The sequence below is a fragment of the Onychomys torridus genome, chromosome 1, assembly GCF_903995425.1.
Source record: "Onychomys torridus chromosome 1, mOncTor1.1, whole genome shotgun sequence".
Lineage (NCBI taxonomy): Eukaryota > Metazoa > Chordata > Mammalia > Rodentia > Cricetidae > Onychomys > Onychomys torridus.
In genome coordinates, this window is record NC_050443.1 from 69,437,727 (window position 1) to 69,456,020 (window position 18,294).

The 18,294-nt window shown below is 37.9% G+C and overlaps 1 protein-coding gene and 1 pseudogene across 20 annotated transcripts in view; one reads left to right on the forward strand and one right to left on the reverse strand.

Moving 5' to 3' along the window:
* Picalm (phosphatidylinositol binding clathrin assembly protein) overlaps positions 1-18,294 on the forward strand; it is a 94,954-nt gene that overhangs the window by 15,385 nt on the left and 61,275 nt on the right. The window lies entirely within an intron of this gene.
* LOC118586473 lies at positions 14,958-15,410 on the reverse strand (annotated as a pseudogene).

Sequence of the window (18,294 nt, forward strand, 5' to 3'; positions counted from 1 at the left end):
AGTAAATCGGTGCTGCCAGGAGCATACATGTCTCACTGTCTAGAAAGTCTAAATTTTAAAAGTATTTTAAATGCCATATTCTGTAGGTCTTTGAAGTATTTGAAGATTACCTATCTATCTGAAATATCTTTATGTATATCTAGAAGACTTAACTAACATGGCTCCGAGTATGATTATCATAGATGACTAATTATTAATCTTTTTAATTATCCATTTCAATTTAAAATGAGCTATACAAACATAATACCTTAAACACGGTTAGAAATATACACACAGTATAACAAAATTAACTTTAAGTTTGTATCAATAGACTAAAATCTATACCAATGTAAAACATTTTAAACAAGTTGTTGCTCTTTAGAAGTAAGTTCCTTAATCTACCCTTTTATCCTATTATATCTATATCATATCCCCTCTTTTTCTTTAGAAAGAGATCACATTTATAATCAACCTGTTTTAAAGAAAAATATTGTTTTTTGTCTGTCCCACACCAGAGGGCTCTTCTGATTTGGGACACAAGAATCTCTTAACCTTTCCTTTTAGCAATATGTCTGGGTTTAGAGAAGGAGTGAGCCAATTCCATCTCCAAAGCCAGCTTGATAATTTTGGGAATGTGGACGTAGTTTCTCTTACTACTTCCTGCTGGAGGGGGGCGCTGCATCTTATGGGGACACAAAGAAAATTTTAGGATTATGGAGTAGTCCATTAGGGTGAACCTCTGAGCCAGTTGCCTTGAAAACATTCTGGATGTCAGATCATCTGGGCCATGGTGTCATCGGAGACCTTTCAGGTGGTCTTGGCTGATCAAACCTGATATATCTTAATCTGGAACAAATCCACAGCCTCTGGCTTTCTGTGGAAACAAAATCAGAGACTCCTTTCCAAAGCAACATATCCTTATATCCAAATTTTGAAGTCAAGGTACCTTTAAAATTTACATACTTGTTTAACTCAACAGCTTTTACGATCAAATCTTTTTCTGCAGTTAAAAATTCCAAAGACAAGACAAACCAGATTCTCTGTGTAATATCCATCTTTATAAGACTGAAGCGCGGCTGTGGCTGCTGGCTCTGCCCACCTCAGCTTCCCAACATGGCGGTGGTACAGTTTACCGCCAGCTCTGAGTCTGGAGCCATGTGTACCATCAACTATCAGAAGCAGTTCTATCAAAGCAGCGCATAGCCCAGAAATCTTTTTTTTTTTTTTTTTAATTTAAACTAGCAAAGGCTAAATCCACCACGCAGCAGAGTAAAGTGTCGCTTGTAGATTCTTCATTCCCGCCACACTGCAGGTCAGACGAACATGCCAGGAACCCGCCATAGTAGCTCAAACCAGCAGGCTGCTGCTAACTTGAGAGAGACAATTAGGAAGCTGTTTTTAGCTCCGTCTTAGAATCTTTTTTCTCTCAGGTTTTAGGTGGAAACTCTTGCCCCACGTTGGGCGCCATTTGTAGCTAGAGTTTTCCTGCCTGGCCCAGTCAGGACAAATCTCTCTTACCCGCCAGTCCCACAGTCGCTCAGACCCTACCAAGAAAGCACACAGAAACTTATATAGCTTATAAACTGTATGGCCGTGGCAGGCTGCTTGTTATCTACCTTTTCTATCTTAAATTAACCCATTTCTGTTAATCTATACTTTGCCACATGGTGTGTGGCTTACCAGTGTCTTTACATGTTGCTTCTCATGGCGGCGGCTGGCGGTGTCTCTCCCCAACCTTCTACTTCCCAGAATTCGCTTCTCTCTGGTCCCGCCTATACTTCCTGCCTAGCCACTGGCCAAACAGCATTTTATTTGTACAGAGAGATATCCACAGCAATTAATACAGTGACAAGTGTAACACGAATTCAGAACAGTCTTATAATAAAAATATCCGGCTGGGCGGTGGTGGTGCACGCCTTTAATCCCAGCACTCGGGAGGCAGAGCCAGGCGGATCTCTGAGTTTGAGGCCAACCTGGTCTACAGAGTGAGTTCCAGGAAAGGTGCAAAATTACATAGAGAAATCCTGTCTCGAAAAACACAAATAAATAAATATAAACAAACAAACAAACAAGTAAATAAAAATATCCAGAACCTGATACTGGGGTAAATGCTGAAAGATCAGAGAGACAAAAGAACAAGCCACCTCTAGGATTCCTCAGCCGAAAGGAATGCTTCTGCTGAAAGCTTTTAGTTTCTATCTCCTCACGCCTTATATACTTCCTCGGCCCAGCCATCACTTCCTGGGATTAAAGGTGTGTGTGCTTCCCAGTACTGTGACTAAAGGTGTGTGCCATCACTGCCTGGCTTGGTTTTTCTATCCTAGTCTGAGTCATCTCAGGTAGTTCAGGGTGGCTTTGAACTCACAGAGATCCAGATGGATTTCTGCCTCCTGAGTGCTAGGATTAAAGGTGTGTGCTACCACTGTCTGGCATCTATGTTTAATCTTGTGTCTTGTTCTGTTCTCTGATCTTCAGGTTAATTTTATTAGGGTACACAGTATATCACCGTAGATGAGTACTGAGGGTTGGGGGTATTTCTGTCTTTTAGACGTGAATGGGATCATTGAAGAACAACAGAAGACTTAATATATACCTAACTTTGACCTAAATGTAAAGATTTCCCTCCCTCCATTTTGAGACTAGGTCTCAGTCTGAGTACTGTGTTTAAAGGCATGTACCACCATGTCTGGCAAGTTAACATTCCTTAGAAATATGTTATATAAATTGGATAAAGTTAGTTTAATTAAGATACAGTGTACATACAATGGGAGAACAGCTAAGATTTGGCTTGGTATCTCTCTGTTTTTAGCATTGACATGCATCAACATACTTCTAAAAACCTATTAATATGTACTTAGTAGATAGTCTTGTTGTAGTTTGTAAAGGTGGTTGCACACCTTTAATCCCAGCACTCAGGAGGCAAAGGCAAGAGGCAGGCGATTGCTAAGAGTCTGTGGTCAGCCTGCCCTAGAGTTCCAGGCCAGTGAGAGCTATATGGGGAGACCCTGTCTCAACCCCCTCTTCCTTTAAAAAAAGAAAGAATACATTGACATTTTATCCATTTAATTTATTTCTCTTGCATTGCTGGAGATTGAACTCAGAGCTTCAATGAATACTAGGCAAGCATTCTACTACCATGATAAGTCCCTGGCCTTAACTTTTTTCTTTTTGGTCAGAATACATTTAACTTTTAGATAGTAATAAAGAACCTTGACTGGAAGTCTGGAGAAAGTCCTTAGCTAGCTCACAGAAAACTTAGACTGGGAAATAGACTTCTTTGAGAAATATTTTTATATATGCAAGTTTCTATTTGCAAATAATGACTTCAAGAGGGAACTCACCCTCTGGAGTATGGGGTACTAGCCTTCTCTTTGTATGACCTTAGGAAAATCCATTACTCAGCTTGCTTATTTTCTAAATTGTCTCCTTCCTCTGCTAGTCTGTGATGTGATATTTGTGCTTGTACTTGGCTTTGGAAACTATGGTCAGAGGCTAATTGTCTATGAGCTCTTGCTTTCTTTTCCATCAGTGTCCGTTCCATCTGCTGGTGTATTATTACTTAGAAAACAATTAGAGCTTGTATATCTTGCTACTATTGGCAGGGAGAGATGGCATTTTTTTTTATGTGATTTTGTTGAAGGAAAAAAAATGGCTAACAAATTGTGAAGTTTCTTGTACTTTTATTAAAGATATTCAAGTAAAGTGAACATATTTGATGATAAAAGTCTTCCGGTAGCCTCTTTTTTTTTTTTTTTTTTTTTTTTTCCGGTTTTTCGAAACAAGGTTTTCTCTGTAGCTTTGGAGCCTGTCCTGGACTAACTCTGTAGACCAGGCTGGCCTCAAACTCACAGAGATCCACCTGCCTCTGCCTCCTGAGTGCTGGGATTACAGGTGTGCGCCACCACCGCCCTGCCTGGTAGCCTCTTTAAACACATCTCATGTTTGCTTTGTAAGATCTTACTTTAGTCACCTGTCTTGTTAAAGGCTCTATTCATGCATTAGATTGGATGCATTTGTTTGGTGAAGAATAGGGCTTCCCAATCCCAACTGTCTGGCTGGGCCACACTTGACCAGCCATAGCAATTGCAGTAAGATTGCACCCCATGCCTCTGCTGGGGTGTTTTATTTTTATTTTTTTTTACTTGGCAGCGCCTATTCCTGAAAATAGGGACTGTTCTATTTACTTCTGAATACTAATGCCTGTTGTATAAAAGTATTTTCAGTAAGTATTTAATGTCTTTTACGCTTGTGTTTTGTTTTTGAGAGAGGTTCTCATGGAGCTGGAGCTAACATTGAATTGCTGATCTTCCTACCTCCACCTTGAGTGCTCTTGAGTGCTGGGTTTGTAGGAGTGCTTCAGCACAGCTTCTTTTAAATGCCTTTGATGACCACAGTGAATCCATGATGCTGGGATAGTGAACTCTCCAGTCTACAGTTTTTAAGCGTTAATTAGTTCGTGAGTAGAATGAATGTTTCAATTAATGTTGAAAGTATTCAAGTGTGATATTGATCTTAAGTTGGTTCACTTCTCAGTTCAGATAGTTTATACCAGAAATATGATTTTGGTATTAGGAAAAGGTAAAAGGTGATAGCAATGCTTGTAACTATTTTCATAGATTAAACGATCTACAATGATTAATTGTCCTGTATTTTTTTGGCTTTATCGTAATAGAACACTTGAAAGTATATCAGAAGCATCATTAACCCATCACCTTGTACTGTCTTTAAGAGAGTAACATCTTAGAATTAGTTAAGTGATGGATTATAGATTATTGTATTAACCTTATTTTTATGCTTTATTTTATTATAATATAACTATAGGAATATAAGATTTGTTACTAAGAATCTTTAGTTTGCTTGTTGGGAGGACTGTTACTGCTGTGTTGTGTGTGCGTGCATATGCACAGGTGTTGGGGAATATGACTTTAAGGTATGTTACTTTTGTTTATGTTGCATTTGTTTAGAAGCTGTGTTACTGTGCCTGTCTAAAACACCTGATGATGGTCTAATAAAAAACTGAACGGCCAATGGAGAGGCAGGAAAAAGGATAGGTGGGGCTGGCAGGCAGGGAGAATATATAGAAGGAGAAGTCTGAGAGGAGAGGAAGAAATAGCCAGAAAAGGAGGAGGACCCAGGGGCTAGCCACCCAAGCTAGCCAGCAAGCTACAGGGTAGGAAGGAAAGAAAAGGTAGACAGGACTAGAGAAAGGTAAAAGGCCAGAGGCAAAAGCTAGAATGGGCTAATTTAAGTTAAGCTGGCTAGAAAGCTAGAATGGGCTAATTTAAGTTAAGCTGGCTAGCAACAAGCCAAGCTAAGCCTGGGCATTCATAATTAAGAATAAACCTCCATGTGTGATTTGTGAGCTGGGTGGCAGGCCTCCCAAAAGAGCCAAAGAGTAAAAAATAAACAACAACACACACGTGTGTGTATGTTGTACAACAAGAAACTGCATATACGTTCTTAATAATCCCAGAATTCAAGGGTACATTTTCAAAAAATGTATAATTGCTTACAGAGGTTTGCACTGAAATCTCTGTACCTGTGATAACTGCTAGCAGAAGAGAGAAGAATTTGTGTTTCCTTGGCGGTGAATGTTCTGCTGACTGTTATGAGATTGCTGTGCTGCCTACGATAGTACAGCTAGTTTTTAGCTGACTTATTTTCTCTTCCCCTTGGTTTTTGTTTGTTTGTTTTGAGTCCTCTAGTGACTGAACATTAAACAACTTACTGGTATAGTTTATAATCTTTAATTATGTTGAGTATGTAGTTACACCTAGAAAATTTGCCTTCTAACATTTGTTTGTTCCCGGGTTGTTTTCAGCTTTTATCTTTGGGAAGGAAGAATTTTGGTAGCATTTCTTTGAGGTTAGATTAGGAAACTGATTTCAGATTGTAGTTGCTAGCGTTATTTCAGGTGAGCTGCCTAGGGGAACTTGGGCTTTGATTTTTAAGGACAGTGACTGTACTGGAGATTAATTTTCTCTTCTTGAGATAGAGTCTCATGTAGTTCTGGTTTGCTTATTTGGAGCTTGAGACACGGTCTTCTAATAGCACAGGCTGGTCTGGACTCACTATGCAACCCAAGTGACCTTCAACTCTTTGGCAGTGCTCCTGACTCAGCCAGTTAAGCCCTGGGATTACAGGTTTGTGCTCCATGCCTGGCCTGGTTTGTTACTGTGGTGTCATTTTTTTTCCCCTTCAGCTTTCAGAACTGGAAGGTATGTCCATTTTATCCTCCCTTGTTTGTACATTTTCTTTGGAGACAAAACCAGCTGTGTGATGACAAAAAGTTAAGGGTTAGAAAGCAGTGTTTTCTTGTTTATTTTTCTTCTCTTAACAGGTTTTGTTGTTGTTGTTTGTTTTTTAAGACATGATTTCATTCTTAGATAGCCTGGAACTTATTATTCATAGTAGGTTAGGTTGCTCTGGAAATTGTGGTTATCCTGCCTCTGCTTCCCTAAACCTGGGTTTACAGGCATACGTCACTAAGCTCAGCCTTTGTAACTTTTCTTTATGGCACTGTGTAATTGTCATTAGCTGATTTGGAATGTATGTCAGGTATTAAGTTTACTTCAGGGTTTTAGATTTTGTACACTCAGTCTCAAATTTAATTTTGGTTTCATTTTGTTTTTGCAAATTGTTTAGGATGTGTGTGTGTGGGGGGGGGAGGAAGAGACAGACAGACTGATTGACTTGTAGTGAACCAAGGTATTACTTTTGGTTAGTTTTTGTAGCCTGTCACAGAGTCACTGCATAACAGAACTGAGTGGTAATAAAGGGTAGGTGCTGATTTAAAAATTACTTGGGAGTTGCAACTGGCAGAGAGTTTGAAAGCTGTCTAGAGCAGCTGAGGATGCAGTGTCTTAACTTGAAGCTGCTGTACAGGGAGACTGTTCCATTTATTCTGTACCATAAAGCATCCTTTCTTAGTATCTGCTGAGTTGAATTTGTTCTGGTATTTATGATTTTCTTAAACTTACTTGTAAATTAAGTCTTAGAGTTTCTAAGTCATTTGGAGATCGGAAATACATAAAGCTTTTAAAATGTGTCCTCTGAACTTGGGTTGAATAGTATGCCACCTTCTTTATTATAGTTCATTGTAGTCAGAATGAAGATGATGCCAACAAACAGGGTAAATTAAACCAAAGTTGTAGTTACTGCCTATACTAAAAGTTAGGTTTGTGAGCGTTAAACAAATATATGGATTTTAGGATAATTGGGGAAGATGATAATGAGGCTTATACCACTTATTATTGGGATCTGAATATGAATATATGTTTTCCTTCGTCTTTGGAGTGGGAAGATTATTGTTTGAAGAAGATTCTAATTCTACTACTGTTTTTCACTCTAGTTTTAGGCATGTATTTAAAATGTTACAGTGGAGATAACAGCTTCTCTTGCTTTGTCATAAGCTTTGCAATAACCAGAAGACTAGGATGTGAAATAAATTATGTGAAGAGACCATATGTGTAAATATTTTGCTGCTTTTACAAGTATCCATTTAAGCATTCCTTTGTTGGTGAAAAAACATTTGGGCCTTAGAGAAGGTTTTGCAAGAGCTACTGGATTTGATAATATTACATGAGAATGAGAGGAAACTAGGTAATAAAATAAGCTAAATCAAAACTATATTAATTTGTTATGGTGCTTTAAAGCTTGTGAAATAACCAAAATAGATCTTGATAATTAAGCAGGGATGTTGTGAAAATTAAATACTAATTTCTTATTTCTTAAATATAAGTATTGAAATTAAGTGATTAAGGCAGCCACAGAGCATACCTGTAATCCTAGAACTCAAGGTTACCCTAGGCTAAATAGAATTAGTTTGAGGCTAGCTTTGGTTGCATCAGACTTTATTTCAAAACAAATAAAAAGAAGAGACTGAATGGCTGAGATAACTGAAGACATAATGGTAAGAGTGAATTTAGAATTTGATTCTAGCTCTTTTCACTCATTTTGGTATGTTACAGTCCTCTTACATAGTACAGTCATGTCCTATGGAGATGAATGGCATGTACTTGGAAGAGTTAGAGAGCCTAGAGCAGAGTGTTAAGGATGGTGAAATTATATCTTCATTACTATTGAAGCAGAGATGGAGTAGCACTTAGGACAGACTATTAAGTGAGAGTCCAAAGACTTCTAACAGGGAAGATGAAGTTTAAAGGACGATGTCACAGGAAGCTCTAAAAATAGACACCTCCATGCTTGCCAATTCTAGTCATTCTAAAAGGTATCTGACAGCAGCAGTGAAAGAATAAGCTGGTTCCAGTACTCCAGTGTCTGTCAAGTTAAGGAAGGCTCACTGGAGAAGTAGTATCCCTGTAGTGGCATATAGTTGAGCAGAAGATTGATTTGAGGATCCTTTGACAAAATTACTCTGGAAATTAGTTAACTATTGACGTAGAACGACGGTAGAAAGGTGATCAAGTTTTCTTAAAGGCTAGTTGTCTGTACTACTGAGGGCATTATTTCCTCATGACAAGCCAACAAGAAACGTAATATCCTTTTGGGAATTTAACAGATTCTTCAATGTCATCCATAGATAGAATTTGGTTTTTGAAACTGTGCATGTGTCATCTATTTGGTTACAGATACTTTCATGAAAGAGGCAGCTGCTTTTATTTTGAGGTCTTGATTATTAGCATTACTGCAGTTGTTACTGTGGTTGATATACACATGAGCCGAATAAAAGTCCAGTGAAGTATTATGGTGTATTGCTAGCCAGCCAGCCTTCCTTCCTCCCTTCCTCCTTTCCTTCTTTTCCTCCCTCTTACTGTCTCCCTCACTCCTTTCTTTCTAGACAGGGTTTCATTAGGTAGCCCAGGCTGGCATGGGCTCACTGTGTAGATTAGAGTGGCTGCACAGATATTACAGATACTTGCCTGCTGTCTCTCAAGTGCTGGAATTAAAGATGTGTGCCCCTTTCCTGGCCTTATTTTCAGATATTTTAGTAACAGAAGCATGCTTAAGAAGGTGTCTTGTATTAAGTGATAGTTGAAGCCAACAAACTCATAATTACCAGCAAGTGTCCAAAATGTTACTATCTTTCTAATTTTAATACAAGAAATGCAATACCACTTTAAAAAACATACTGAGTCTATGTAATTTGTTACTCTAATATATTGGATCGATTTTTTAAAACAGTGAATTGATAAATAACACATTATTTTCAGTGATCAAATTATATTTATATATATTGCAAAATAGTGTCTCATCCTTCCTCTCTCACATAGTGGTTTTTGGAGGATAATGTTTTAGGGTCTCATGTAGCCAAGGCTAGCTTTCAACTTGCTTTGTAACCAAAGCTGGTCTCCAACTTCTGATCCTCCTGCCTCCACTTTCAGAGTGCTAGGATTACAGATGTGCACCACTTCTAGTTTATGTGGTGCTATAGATGGAAACCAGGGCTTTGTGCATAATAGGAAAACACTCAACTGAGTCTATTCTCATTCTATCAAATATCTTTTCATAATCAAAGCTTGGATTTTTAAGCAAGTATATTTTTTCTTTTAGTTCATGTTACTCAAGTATAATTTTCATGGAATTTCTAAGTTAAAAAGTATTCATCAGCTTAATTTGGGCAGCTTTTAAGACAGAATTTACCTTACACGATAAATGCCTTTTTAGAAAGATCAAGGCTAGTCTGGTCTACATAGTGATTTCCGGGACAGCCAGGGCTACACAGAGAAACCCTATCTCAACCCCTCCCCCCACCACCTGCACCCCCCCCCCTAAAAGGAAGAAAGGCATTTATTTGTTCAGGAAAAAAATGTTTTAATGTTGAGTTAGGTGGGTATGGATCATAGAATCAGAGGACTTAATGTGGTTATAAAATTGAGGATAGAGATTTTTTGCGCTAATGTTTAATTACCTTTTGTAGAAATTCAAAAGGTTCAAGTTTTAACTCACTAGGAAAAATACTTTAGCTTTATTTTATAGTGATTTAACAATGTGTTAAAACTGCCCATGCTTTCCACTTATAGAGCATTAGTTCAAAACTTAAAGTATATAGATAGCCTATTTGCTGCTTTAAATTTCTAGCTGCACCTGCCATTTCAGCACTTTGAAAGGTGTTTTTAAGTCAGTTTTATTTTCCTAGTGATCTTGGTGCCTGTCTGCCACAGGTATAGGTAACACTTAATGAAGTGTTATAAATGACTGGTGTTGATTTTGACTCACTTAAGGTACATTTCACTTAAGGTACATTAAATGTGTAACAAATAATTGAGACTCCATTGTTTTTGGTTAGTCTGAAAAATCTAGAGGCTTTGCAAAATCATGTAGAGAAGATACAGTTAAGAGTCACTTCACCTGGCAAAGATGAGATACTACTATGCTTCCTGCTCCGTGGAGTTGACATTCATAGGCGTGGCCCACTAGTACTTGCTGTGATATCTAAGTCTCTTTATTAGGACTCTTTATTACTATCATGTAAAAATAGCCTCCTCCAGACAAACTCCTATCTTTGTGCTCTGATATTGTAGCAAATACTGTCAGCTGCTATGTATTTGTCTTCCTCCCATTAATAAACTCCTGATTATCTTTCCCTACCAGTGTATAAACTCACTGAGGAAGAGGATTTGTTTGTCTACTCTTCTGTATGCCTAAGAAATTATTTGGTCAGTTATTCTATACAGTGAATATTTGTAGAATAAATGGATTTCTGTTTCTTCTGAAGTTTGCAAAACTTCTGGAAGGTAGACCATAAATTTTCATTTTCCTGCTTGCACTGCTAGTGTTTGTGCTTTCTGGGTGAGGGAGAGGATCAGAGAAGTGAATTAATCCAGCACTCTTTCTGACTAGGCAGATTAAATTGTTAGATGTGGGAAGTCCTTTGATTCCCTGCTTATATGGGCTTGGACATTAGAAAATTACAGTGATCTAGGCACAGGAAAGAGCCTTTACTGCTTCCACTCTTCCTGGAACTCACAAAGTGGGGAGATGGGTATCACCTCTGAATCCATATATATTTATATCATATGAGCACATCTACCAAGTACAGTGTTCACATTGTGCAAGATAGGAACAAGATTCCTGACATTTATTTAACAGAGAAAAGGATGCCTCTGACTTATTTAAGTGAAGCAGTCTTGTTTTGTTGTGTTTTTTACTGTATAGCTCAAGCCAGCTTGAACCTTCAGTAATTCTCCCTCTGCCTCCCAAATGCTTACATTACAGGCTTGTAACAGATTTGGTTTGTTCTGATTTTTTTAAGGTGTAAAATATTTTTGGACATAAATGTAAAAATTCTAGTACTTCCAACTCCCAACTCTGAGAAGAAACATATGCATCATTTGCCTGGGACTTTGTTAGCAGATTAGATGATTTTCAGACAGTGCTTTTAAAAAAACAAACAAACAAACAGGTTCAGCCACTAAGGTGAAATCTGTTAGTGGGTAGGTAGGGGAGAGGACAAAGTGGGTACAATGAAGGATTGTATTAGTGTTTTCGGAAGGTTAGGGAAAACCCAAAATACAGCACTCGAGGACAAAAAACTGCAAGTACCCAGTATGGTACTTGAAAGTTCACAGGTACCCAGGATAGCTTCTTGTGAACTTTCACTAGGTTAAGTGATAACTAGGGTGACATCATTTTTGTCCCAATTGGTTCACTTGTAAGGGAGAATACAGCATAGGGACAGGTAGAAACCAGGACACTTGGTTATTCACATTTTAGAACATGGTTTTCTCTAAATTGACCCAATTCCACATACATCTTCAGGCGCTTTTAAAATTTTTGCAATACTCTGATCTGTATTTGCAGAGATTCTCAAACTCTGCTTCCCTTTTATTGGTCTTGTTGGGATTTGGGAGAATTCTTTCTAAATTGAAAGAATTTCTCCATGCCACCCCTGCACTATTCCAGTTTAGAGCTCTGGTGGAGGTAAGTATAGTACTCATAATGTACTTTCAATGGAATATTTTTATTAATTTGGGAATTTTATGTAATGCATTTGGGTTATATTTGTCCCCCATTTCTCCCAATTTCTTGTCCTCTTTTTTTCTTTTAAATAACCAGTTGAGTCCAGTTTGTACTCTGCATAAGTTATTTCTGGGTGTGGTCATTTCCTGGAGCCTGGTCACTGTGCAGGGGCTGTATTGCTAATAGACTTCAGTTTGCCTAGAAGTTGGTCTTTGTAAATTCCTGTTTCCATATGGGGCTGCTTTTGATAATCCTAGGAATTAGTATCTCTGTCATCAGACAGAGTTACTAGTGAGATTTTAGAATTTAATAAACTTTGTGATTTGGCATATAACATTTGAATTTTATAATGTTTGATATTTAAAATATTTTCTTTCCTGTAGGAGAGATTGTAATTCTGAAACTTCAGATCTTCAAAGAAGAGTGGAAAACACCTTTTGCTTTACCATGATTTATTATTATTATTTGATCTTACATCACTTTAATGCTTTCATTTTGGTTTCCTGTTCAATTTAAATAAATATTTTTAAATTCTTAAGTGATGGGTTTTCGCTCTATTAATGTTTGATCTTGCATTTTCTGATAAATTGAAAATTGGCCTGGAAGTCTTTTGAGGCAGTACTTGCCAAACATAAGGATTCTGTGCAGTTCTTATTTGTAATTTGGGGCGGGGCCGTATAGCTCTGAAAATCACTGCTTTAAAGTACACATAAAATCGAGCTCATATTCATGAGCTTTTCTTGCCAGTGTCTGTTGTTTCTCTGGTCAGTCTGCCACCCAGTGGTAGGAATGCAGAGTTCACCAGAACACAAGGGAGAAGCTCAGGGGGTGTATTAAGACTGCAAAGATGGCTCAGAGGTTGAGAGCACTGTCTGCTCTTCCAGAAGTCTTGAGTTCAAGTAACAGCAATCACATGGTGGCTCATACCCATCTATAGTGGGATCTGATGCCCTCTTCTGGCACATGCAGATAGAGCATTCATCTACATTAAGTAAATCTTTAAAAAAAGTGTTCACATAGTAATCAGAAGCATTTTGATAATGTGAGGACAGGGACTTTGAATTAAGTATATAATCGCTGGATACTTAATATTTTGAAAATATGTTTTTCTATAAATCATCTTCATAGCAAAAAAATCTTTTAAGATTTTTTTCTGTATTTATGATAGATTAGTAAGCGAAGAAACCAGTGAAATAATAAGGGATAATTTTTAAGAGACAGTAAGTTAAGCTGATTTGAAGAATGTGTTTGTTTCAATTTTAAAATTTAAGGCAATAACGTAACGACTGTCCATTAACTAAAATAATTTATTTTCCTTTTAATATGATTTGGTTTATGTCCAGCTGTGATTGGCTAGCTCTTGGTGTGTAATATCTCAGGGTGGCTTTGTGCACCTGTCTCCCATCTGAATGCTTCTTTAAGTGTCTGAGTTCTGCTTTTCTCTGCTCCAGATGAGAGAGGGAGCAGTCAGTTCTCAACTAGATACACGCCTTTTTGGGAAGCTTTTCCTGTGTCCTAGTGTTGAGATGGAGGCTTTGTATTAAGGTGGTTTTTGTTTGTTTGTTTTTCGAGACAGGGTTTCTCTGTGTAGCTTTGCGCCTTTCCTGGAACTCGCTTTGTAGACCAGGTTGGCCTCGAACTCACAGAGATCTGCCTGCCTTTGCCCCCCCCGAGTGCTGGGATTAAAGGCAGGCGCAACCACCGCCTGGCTAAGGTGTTTTATACTGTGTCACTATAGTGACAGGATAGGTATGTGGAGTACTAAAACCATGACAGAATGCTTGCTAAGTTGCTAACACAGTTCTTACAGATCATCACTGCACCAGAGCTTAGGCTGCTTAAGTAGAGGATTCCTACTTTGTGCATGCATCTTCTGTGTTGTAGTGCACTTCTTACTTGAGTTGCCGCAATCCAGGGCCTAAGTTGTAGAATGCAGGTAAGCACTCTCACTGAACCACACCACAATCCTCATATAGTAATTTTCTTCAGGGCATATTGTGTTTGATGCTGGCAACACAATGAGGAAGACAGTGTGCTGCTGCTGCTCAGCTCAGTTTTAGAAGAGAAACTCACACATACTTCACTAGTTTCAGTGAGATATGGTGTTATAATTGTGATGCATACAGGGAGTCAAGGAAAACATGTTCCCACCTTCAGTAACCTCTTGCTCTTGGGTTCTACGTGATCCATATGGATATGGATAACAGTGGACACAATGCAAGATTATTTATTTATCTTTACCCTCCAAAATCTCATTTTAAGGAGCAATTACATGTTCTTGACTTTGTATATAGCTAATTGCCATGAATAAGTGTGTTGTATACACGTGCGTCCACATGATAAATGTAATTAAAAATTCCCAAGTCACATACCGTCCATTCTTCTAATATTGAGACTCTTTTTGTTTGGTCCTCGTGTATAGCCTCAATCTCTTCAAGGTAATTTAATTGCTTTTTTTCCCCATAGTGCTCTTACAATCCTTATTACTTGAGGTTGTGTAGTACATTTTCAGAAATACTTACTGCATCTGTATTCAGTTTTTTACATTCTTCTTCTAAAATAGTTTTCTTTAATTTGCCTTTAGTATATTCTGAAAGCTGAAACTTGCACTGAGGGAGGTCTATCTAGTTAATGCATTTTTTTAAAAAAAGAATTTTGCTTAAAATAACAGAAGTGGTGGGGCACATGCCTTTATTCTCAGCACGTGAAGTCAGAGACTGGCAGATCTCTTTGAGTTCAAGGATAGCCTGGACTATGTAGCAAGTTTCAGGACAGCCAGGGTTAATAAGAGAAACCCTGTCTCAAAACTAAAAACTAAACCAAAACAGAACAAAACAAAAACCCCAAATAGGAGATAAGATAATTTGCAGAAATTTCACAATAATTTTTCTATTAAAAAGATCTTAGGGAGAAAGGTTATTTCTGTATAGCAGTTATAACAATTAAAGGATTGAGAAGCTTTATTAATTAGGATAAATATAACATAACATCTATTACACAATTGTAGAATTACCTCTTAATTCTTTTTTTTAAATGATGAAAAAGTATATTTAGAATTAACCAGCTGGACTCAAATCCAGAGCATCATAGTCAGGAGCCAACTGAACATACCCTTCTCTCCGTTAGGCCTTATGAGGGTGTTGACTTTGGCCATATCAGTGTTACAGAGTTTCTTCCCAGCCTGTTTGATCTGTGCTTTCTGGTTTTGACATCCACAGTGAGCACAAGTGTGTTGTTGTCCTCTGTCTTCTTCATGGCTGACTCAGTGGTCAGGGGAATTAGATGGTGGCATAGTGGTCAAGCTTGTTTCTCCTGGGCACACTCTTTCTAGGATATTTGGGCTGCCTCCGGAGCCACAGGGTCTTGGGCTGCCGGAACGTGGGTGAAGTGGGCATCTTCTTTTTGTGGTTGTGGATGCCTTTCAGTGCTACCTTCTCGGCCTTCAAGGTCTCCTCCTTGGCTTTGGATTTGGGAGGGGCTGGAGCTTCCTTCTTCACTTCTAGCACCATCTTGGCGGAAAAAAGCTCTTAATTCTTACCCTGTTCATTTTGAGAACACAGTGACAGAAATAACATATCTACTTTGTGCTAACAGACTGATATTTTGCCTACAATTAAGATTTTATTTTCTTTCTAAGATAGGCAGGACTGCCTTATTTTAACTGTGGGGTCTAGAGATTCCTTAGGGCTGCCATTGTAAAAATTGAATTGAGTTCAAAATACTGACCTAGTCATTGAGTAGTGTCCTTCAAATTATGTACTGTTTGTTTGAGACTGGGTCTCTCTATGCAGCCTTGGCTCTCCCTGTAACTTGCTATAGACAAGGCTGGCCTCAAACTCATGGAGATGTATCTGCCTCCGCCTTCTTCTATGTGCTAGGATTAATGGCATGCATCACCACACTGGACTAAATTCTAAGCTCTTAAACAATGGAAATCTTGTTTTTTCCTACCTTTGCCTCACATGCTGTTTCCTGTCAAGTTTGTCTTTTCTGCCATTGGACATAAGTTTCAAAGGGTCTTATGCAAGTAGTACAGCATTATTTTCTCTCTCTCTCTCTCTCTCTCTCTCTCTCTCTCTCTCTCTCTCACACACACACACACACACACACACACACACACACACACACACACACACACAAGGCATGAGTAGTGTTTGTTGTGATCCCAGAGGTCATACAGGTACTGGCATAACTCTTTTATATGTTAGCCTTGACTCCATGTTCTCAACCACAGGGGCCCCATAGCAGATACCCTACATATCAGGTATTTACAGTTTATAACATTAGCAAAATTACAGTTACGAAGTATGAATGAAATCATTTTATGGTTGGGGGTCACCACAACATGAGAAACTGTATTAAAGGGTCACAGTGTTTGGAAGGTTGAGAACCACTGCTGTAGAAGGTCAGTTCTTTTGTATCTCTATTTGGGCAAATACAGTGTACATCAGCAAATACACAACTGAAGTATGCATTCTTACTGTATATTATTAGTGTTTCTTCTCTGAGGCTTTTGCTTAAAAATGGGTAGACTGTTTTCCTCCAGACAGCTTTTTTTGGTCATGTTTTTAATATTTTCTCATTATGAGACTGTGTTAACCTTTTAATTAACTAATTCTGTATAATTAGGCATGTCCACTACATTGTGAATTAGGATCCTTAGCTTCCTAGTGTTTTTTACCCAAGTCATCTGGTTATTTTGTCTTTTTAACACCTCGAATCTCCCCTTCTTTCCATTTCTAATTAGCTCAGTACTTAGTCTGTACTGAGTGTTGTGTAGCCTATCTTTTTAAGAGCCATTACCTTGTTATTACCCTAAAGTCTGCTAGATTGTTAGATTGCTTTCCTAAGGCATAAATTTGCCTGTATAAATAGTGTTTTTGCTTTTGAGACAGGGTCTCACATGTAGTCAGGGGAACCTTGACTACATGTAACTCAGGCTAGCTTCAACTCATAAATCTCTTGCTCTGGTTACCCTGCTGAATATAGGTATGTGCCATCATGCCAGGCTTAGCAAGTATATATTTCAATTCTAATGGAAGTTATATGAAAATACACACTGTATTCTTGTATGAAATTCCAAACTTTAAACATAATGTTTTAGCAGTTACATGCTTTGTGATCCCTTTCAGAAGAGCTGCATGTGTAGGAAATAGTGCTATTAGGATATTTTCAAACATTTGACATATATAATTCACTTTGGTTTAAGTCTGATTGCAACTCCTATATTTACTAAATGCTTCATTTTTGCTATATGATAACGTGTTCTGTTCCCCTTTTTTTTTTGAGACAGGATTTCTCTATGTTTCCCTAGCTGTCCTGGAACTCGCTATGTAGACCAGGCTGGCCTTGAACTCAGAGATCCACCTGCCTCTGCCTCCTAGGATTAAAGGCATGTACTCCCACCCACAAAAAGTTCCAAAGATTGGGGATGTAATTCACCATTTAATTTTCCTCCTGGCAACAGACAAAAACCTGAAGGAACAAAGAGGTTATCTTTTAAACTTAACTTTTCTGGAAGTGATAACAACATTTGCCGAATGACTATTCTATATCACTCTTAAAAATATGGTATGTTTTTGGGCAGTCTCACATATATTTGTAAAATATAATTTATTAGCCAGAGTTGTTTTGATACTGTCCACTGAGTGGCTTTTTTTTTTTTTAAACATGGAAACTCGACTTTTGCATTTCAGTTTTGAATGCCACTGACTGAGCTGCCTGACTTACTGAAGATATGAATACTAAATGTCTTTGCTTAAGTTTCTGAGGTTGGTGTAGGGAAGTCTACTTAGGCTGGTGGCCTTGGGCTAGGAATTTGGTTATAAGATGAATTAAACCATTTGGTAACTGTTCAAATTTTTTTGTACATTCTGAAAAATACAGAACTGTTGTTTTATGTTTATACTATTTTTCTTATTTTTGCTGTTAAGTAGTTATAATTTAGGACTTGTTTTAAATTGGGTAGTTGCTTCTGGGCATGATGATACACATGTATAATCTCAGTGTTTGGGATGCTGAGGCAGGCAGATTGAGTTTAAGGTTCTCTTGGGCTACATAGTGTGTCCTTGTCTCTTACAGTTCTTGGGCATCCTTTCTATATGTTTTTAAATATCCTTATCATTTACAACGATTTTGTTCTAGACATAAATCTGTCACTTAGTTCCTGTGACCTCCTTACAAGAGCCTGGTCTATATAAATAGAACTAATATCTGGTTTCTCAGATGCTAATTCTAGTTACAAGTTGATGTTAATTCTAGTTACAAGTTGAAGGAATGTATTAGTAATAAAAGCAAGAACATTTTGTTTGTTAGTTGATGATTCCATCAACTTTCTGTGAGAAAAGTGGTTATTCACTATTGATAATTTTCTTCATGACATTAAATTCTAGA